Below are 7,422 nucleotides of genomic sequence, written 5' to 3'. Positions count from 1 at the left end.
AAATGTGGTAAAAACTGTGACTACCTCTGAATTAGTTTAATCCTTATGGTAATAATGAGATCTCCACATAGCCAAGATATGGAAGAAACATAACTGCCCATCAACAGATGATTGGATAAAGAAGATGCGGTATATATATATATACGATGGAATACTATTCAGCCATAAAAAAGAAAGAAATTTTGCCATTTGCAACAACATGGATGGACCTGAAGGGTATTATGCTTAATGAAATACATCAGATAGAGAAAGACAAATACTGTATCTTTTCATTTATATGTGGAATCTAAAAAATAAAACAAATGAACAAATATAACAGGAGGAAACAGACTCACAGATACAGAAAACAAACTAGTGGTACCAGAGTGGTCAAGTCTGGTGGGGCACAGCAAGATAGGGCAAGTGGATTAAGAGGTACAAACTACTAGGTATAAAATAAATAAGATACAAGGATGTAATGTACAGCACAGGAAATATAGCCAATATTTTATAATAACTTTATATTGAGTATAATCTTTAAAAAGTATCAAATCACAGTGTTGTATACCTGAAGGTAATATAATAAGTCAACTATACTTTAATTTTAAAAAAGTTCAGGGCAATAGTTTTCCAAAGGTGATGCTATAGCTTATGCAAACTGAGTCAGAATTTAACAAAAAACTAGAATATATTTATAACCATTGAAAAAATTGGATAAGTAAGATAAATCACTTAAATTCTACTAACAAGCCAAACAGGTGGTTTGGACCTTAAAATAACATATAATCATCATCTTGCAAGCATTCATCCAATGATTATGAATACACACACACACAAATACACACAAGTATCTGCAACTTGCCTTATGAATCTTGTATAACTTTTATACCAAAGACAGTAGGAAAAAGAAAAATTATATTCCGAAGTCAAGAAAAATGTAAGTATAAAAACTGTAAATATTAGAATATTAACAAACGTAAGCCAGCAAATCACATTTGTAAAACCTAATCATATAGGATTTATCCCAGTTAAAATATGTAACAATTATTTGACATTAGGAAATACATATTTTGCTACATTAACAGAATATTATCTTAATCAATGCAAAAATGCATTTAATAAAACTGGACTCTATCCATGATAAATACTCGTAGAAGTATGGAATAGAAAGAAACATCTTTAACCTGATTAAAAAAATCTGTAGTAAAAATTCTATAATTAAAATATCTATAGTAAACATTGTATTTCATGCTGAAATATTAGAAGCACAGCAGCCACTGAACCAAGTTTCTGCCTCACTTCAGAACTCTCGCTTGCCCTGATACACAAACATTCACCATAGTGATAATCCCCATGTTATGTTATTTTAGAACTTGAGGAAATTTAAAGTATGTGTATTTCAGCCTCTTTATTTTACTGTGAGGAAACAGGTCTGAGTGGGCTTAAGTGACTTGTCTAAATTTATTCAACTAGTGATGAGTGGAACCTTGACTGGAAGCCAGTGTTCTGTGAAAGGAAAAAAAAAGCCAGCTAAAAACATGCTGGTTTGGGTCAGCACACACACACATACACACACACACAACACACACACACCAATTATAATGAATCTTGTTTATTAATTGTTCAATATTTATTTAACAATGAGTATTAAGCCCAGAATTAACCTTAGTCACTTTTGTCTCAAAATAATAAAAGAGAGATGGAAATGTATAAAAAAAGGGAATTTATTAATAAAATGATATAACACCAAATTATGCTAGTAAATGTATTTTATTATATGGGAAAAATGTAAAAAAAAGAAAAAAAAGGAAAATCACTTTTGTTAAAGTTCTATATAAAATTTGGGTGGTCTAAAAGGTTATCAGTTTTGTTGACATAAAGCTGAGAAAAATAAAGTGCAAATTTCCTGGAAATCAGAAACTCAAAATATTTCATCGGAAGCTATTTACTACTTTAACTATTTGGCAGAAATGAATATATTACATGCTCAAAACAGCTTGAAGAACGAATAAAAATAAGTTTGAGGTATATCTTTTGTAAGTTATCTCTAAATGAAGGCTGTTGTTATTCTATTTTCTCAGTTGATTCCACTGTCTTGATGGAATGAATAGCTAGGGTTGGGAGATTACACAATTTGTTTAAGATGCTAGAAACCTGAAAATGTATGTGAAATCTCCTGAATTTTAGTACACTGAGCAGGTCAAATAAAATCCATCCTCAGGCCTACTATCATACAATTTGTAACCTCTCCTTTAGACTATGAGAGAATTAAATTAGTACTCATGACTTAATGAGCTTCTTATTTATATACTGTATCCTTTGCAAAAATCATACTGGGAACCTGCCTCATTTCTCCTTTCCCTTTATTTTATTTTATATTTTATTCGTTCATTTATTTTGGTTTCAAGAGAGGCGACCTACAAATCATGGTTCTTATTGAAGTTTTTTGAGAAATATTGAGATAGACGAAAACACAAGGGATTGATGTATGTGTAAATGGTACAGAAACGGGAGAGAGAGGAAAACTAAATAATTGACGCAAAGCAAAATTGCACTGAACACTTGTTAAAAGTGTCAAGGAAGACTGTTTTCAAGACTATTGCAATAGGGTCAAGTCTCCTGCTCAAGACTCCTGTAGAAGAAGAGAGATTGAACTCAACTCGGCTGGAGAGGAGGAAGGACTTTTAATTGCCAGAGTTAGTTTATGGAAAAGCACTAGAGGACCTCAGCGGGGAGTTTGGTCAACGTAAGTAGGTCACCCTGGCTTGTTAATTGTCACTTACTAACAAACTTGGGCTGCTGCTCCCCCACGGAGACTGGGAAGGAGGTGTATTATCTTAGATGACTACATTTCAAAGGGGTAGCTCCCAGGTCTTTGAGCAAAATGTTTCTGGGTTGGAGAAGATTTCCATCTCAAAGGGGCAGAGAAAGAATTTACAATCACAATTGTTCTAAACGAAATTTTCTAAGGGAGGTCAGGGCCTATCCTCAGGAAGAAACCTGTCGAAAGTTAGTGAAGATAAAGGAACAGTTAAGCCCATCTTGGTCACTGATAACCACGATGGAAGTGGAGATTATGATTATCTTCGCGGAGTATATTAGGTGCTTTAAATTTCCAAGGCAACTAATTTGAACAATAGGGAGATATGAATGGATGAGAACATGTTCTGGTTTACTGAAAAAGAGCCTGACTAATTTCACCAATTAATACACCGGACTAATTATTATTTGTGGGATCTTTGCTAGGGAAGAAGGGTCTTAAAATGTAAACTGGGGGTTAGGTAGGGACTAGGGGGCCAACAGAGGAAAAGGAAGAAACAGATTTTTTTAGTTTAAGTTGTACTTACACTATTACTGAGATTCACATGGCTTCTAATCAGAGAATGTTTCAGATATATATACATATATATTTATTTTATGTATGTATTTATTTATTTTTTACTTGAGAGTTAATCATTTAACTAGGTTGAAGGTTTTCCATAGAAAGTTTCAACTGACTCCACTGAAACTGAATTGGGCCCCATCCTCCCAGGGGGCACAGCATGAAATGCGACACAGATCCAGTCCTCCACATGGTTTTTAACATTAGATGAGATACCATAAAGAACTGACCCCTATTTTCTAGGTTTTGTACTTATTAAACCCAAAAAGCATAGCTCAATGATATAACTAAAATCTTATTCACTTTCATTTCCCAAGTATAGGTTTCCCTACTATCCTATAGTAGAACATTTCTATGAAGCCTTTTAGAAGCCAAAATGGCATAAAGCAAAAGGCAATTACCTAAGGACACATCTTGCTAGGAGGCATAAAATAAATCAAGATACAGCACAGATGCTCACAGATGCAGTTCGAAGTTACGGTGGCTTGATGCTAAGATGCTAAGTGTAGTTCCCTGGGAAGGAGATTGGAGGTGCCACTCTCACGGTTTGGGGTGCATGCTGCCTCTACATCAGCTGCTACAAGACGAACCCTGAATGCTATTTTCACTTTTCACCATTTTTTGTAAAAACAAAAATCCTCTTCGGATTTCTTTTGATTATCAAAAACAGGTACTAATGTACTAATGTAGGTTTTTTGTGAAAGTGAAGTGGTGTATAGCGAACTTTTGAAAAGCAGAGAATACCCATACATAAATTCCTCCCATGAGAGTTGGGGACTTTTTTGTAAGAGCATTAACTTTTTACAACACCAGGGAATTATGCATTGCACAGCACAAATGATGTATTAAACCCTGGTGGATTAGGAGTACTGATGCACTTTTTTAAAGTGCCATATTGTTCTATTGGATAAGTTGGGCATTGGGAGGATGGAGATGTACAATTCAGCATTGATTTCAGCTTCTTTGTACAACTGGACAACCAGAAGGATATATTGTCAAAATTCAAACGGAACTCACTGTGGCATGCTAAATCATTTTAGTAACTGTATTTACTTTGTATAATATGCTGCCACATCTTTTGAATAGTGTTCCTTTTTTAAAGTTCACAGGGTCTTGGGCTTCCCTGGTGGCGCAGTGGTTGAGAGTCCGCCTGCCGATGCAGGGGACACGGGTTCGTGCCCCGGTCCGGGAAGATCCCACATGCCGCGGAGCGGCTGGGCCCGTGAGCCATGGCTGCTGAGCCTGCGCGTCCGGAGCCTGTGCTCCGCAACGGGAGAGGCCACAACAGTGAGAGGCCCATGTACCGAAAAAAAAAAAAAATTACGGAGATATAATGGAAAGCATAGTGACTATAGTTAATAACACCGAATTGCATGTTTGGAAATTGTTAGAAGAGTAGATTTTGCTTTTCCTGTGGGAGCCGCCGGATTGAAGGGAGCGTGGCCTTCTCCTCTCCCCGCCATGGCGTGTGCTCGTCCACTGATATCAGTATACTCTGAAAAGGGGGAGTCATCTGGCAAAAATGTCACTTTGCCTGCTGTGTTCAAGTCTCCCATTCGACCAGATATTGTGAACTTTGTTCACACCAACTTGCACAAAAACAACAGACAGCCCTATGCTGTCAGTGAATTAGCAGGTCATCAAACCAGTGCTGAGTCTTGGGGTACTGGCAGGCCTGCGGCTCGAATTCCCAGGGTTCAAGGTGGCGGCACTCACTGTCTGGCCAGGGTGCTTTGGGAAATATGTGTCGTGGGGGCCGCATATTTGTGCCAAGCAAGACCTGGCGACATTGGCACCGCAGACTGAATACAGTGCATCTGCTCTGCGCTGGCTGCCTCAGCTTTACCAGCGCTGGCCATGTCTAAAGGTCATCGTATAGAGGAAGTTCCTGAACTTCCTTTGGTAGTTGAAGATAAAGTTGAAGGCTACAAGAAGACCAAGGAGGCTGTTTTGCTTCGGAAGAACGTTAAGGCCAGGAATGATATCAAAAAGGTCTACAGCTGGCAGCGAATGAGAGCTGGCAAAGGCAAAGTGAGGAATCGTCGCCGTATCCAGCGCAGGGGACCCTGCATCATCTATAATGAGGACAGTGGTATCATCAAGGCCTTCAGAAACATCCCTGGAATTACTCTGCTTAATATAAGCCAACTGAACATTTTGAAACTTGCTCCTGGGGGGCATGTGGGACATTTCTGCATTTGGACTGAAAGTGCTTTCTGCAAGTTAGAGGAGCTGTATGGCACTTGGCGTAAAGCTGCTCCCCTCAAGAGTAACTACAAGTTCCCCATGCACGAGATGCTCAATACAGACCTTAGCAGAATCTTGAAAAGCCCAGAGATCCAAAGAGCCCTCCGAGCACCACGCAAGAAGATTCACTGCAGAGTCCTGAAGAATCCACTGAAAAACCTGAGAATCATGTTGAAGCTAAACCCATATGCAAAGACCATGCACCGGAACACCATTCTTCGCCAGGCCAAGAACCACAAAATCCAGATGGATAGGACAGCAGCAGCACTAGAAGCCAAATCAGATGAGAAGGGGATTCCAGGCAAGAAGACTGTGGTGGGAAAGAAAGGAAAGAAGGCTGTTTGCGTTAAGAAGCTGAAGAAGCGAAAGAAGGCTTTGGTGGGAAAAAAGTCCCCAGTGACCAAGAAACAAGCAGCTGAAAAGAAGCCCGCTAAAAAGAAGCCTGCAGAAAAGAAACCCACCACAGAGGAAAAGAAGGCTGCTGCATACAGTTAAATTTGTTTATTCGGTAAAGGTCAACTCACTTCGGACAGCTAATTTTGAATAAAGACCTGATCAAAGGGAAGTGAGAAACATGAAAAAAAAAAGAGTATTTAAAAGTTCTCATGCCAGAAAAACAAATTTTGTAACTACGTATGATGACAGATGTCAACTAGACATATTGTGGTGATCATTTCACCATGTATACAAATAGCAAATCATTATTTGTACACCTGAAACTAATATAATGTTATAGGTCAATTATACCTCAATTTAAAAAAAGTGAAAAAAAATTGGTTTAAAAATTAAAGAAAAATCTAACACAAAGCTGAAGTTATTTTAGATGATCTGTTTGTTAAATTTTTAACTGAAAACTTTAAATACATCTTAATTTCAATGTGTTCGTTAAATACTGAATCCTGACAGGCACTATTTTACTGTAAATATTTTTCCTTGGCCAAATATGTGTTTACCACCTTGTACATCAGGCTCAATTCTATAATAGAGTCTCTTTTCAAAGTAAAGAATGCAATGAGCTTTCTTAAGAGACTCAGCTTCTCTAGCCTTGCGGGTTTCACAGTTATAAACAGCTAGTGGTAGAGGGCACTGCTGTTTTAAATAATAGTGTTGTGGGTCACATTTTCAATTCTTTTGTTAGTTTGTTTTCTGACCAACAGCCTTGCTTCTATGTGGCCTGATCTAATTTCTTCCAGATTATAAATCAATACAGATTAACATGACTGATGCAAGAAACCAGAATGAAAAAAACTGAAGTTACCATATAAGTCTATAAACTGAGATTTAATTACAAATGTGCTGTCCTAATTCAATGCAGAAGGACTCGACGGAAAAGACAGAGCAACACACTCTGCCACTGGATATTAAGTAATCGAGTAAAATGTTATTTCATTAGTCCTTTTACCTATTCCTTAATTATGAATAAAGGTGACTTTTAAATTGTAAAAATTGGAAAATTATACATGATTTGTTAATTTAGGTTAACTTTTTTTTAACATCTTTATTGGAGTATAATTGCTTTACAATGGTGTGTTAGTTTCTGCTGTACAACAAAGTGAATCAGCTATACATATACATTTACCCCCATATCTCCTCCCTCTTGCGTCTCCCTTAACTTTTGACCATCCCTTTATTTAAATCTACAAAATTAACTCCCCTTTCATATCATTCCCACCTTTGGATGATCAAAATCATAATTTATGTTGTGGAGATAGTAAAACAACTTTTCTCTCTCATTACCTTCTATTCTTTTTATTATTTACATTGTATTTTTAATTTTTTTTCTCCCAGCTTTTATTGAGACTTAATACTTTATA

The 7,422-nt window shown here is 37.1% G+C and overlaps 1 pseudogene across 1 annotated transcript; it reads left to right on the top strand.

Annotated features, from left to right (window-relative positions):
• Nucleotides 1–4,768: 4,768 nt before the first annotated feature.
• LOC308626982 (large ribosomal subunit protein uL4-like) lies at nt 4,769–6,184 on the top strand (annotated as a pseudogene). The gene has a single exon. The product of its transcript is annotated as a large ribosomal subunit protein uL4-like (transcript).
• Nucleotides 6,185–7,422: the final 1,238 nt, after the last annotated feature.

Source organism: Mesoplodon bidens (genome assembly GCF_964165515.1).
Source record: "Mesoplodon bidens genome assembly, chromosome: 13".
Classification (NCBI taxonomy): Eukaryota; Metazoa; Chordata; class Mammalia; order Artiodactyla; family Ziphiidae; genus Mesoplodon; species Mesoplodon bidens.
The sequence above is the reverse complement of the archived record's forward strand: the minus strand, read 5'-3'. Positions and strand labels throughout refer to the sequence as shown.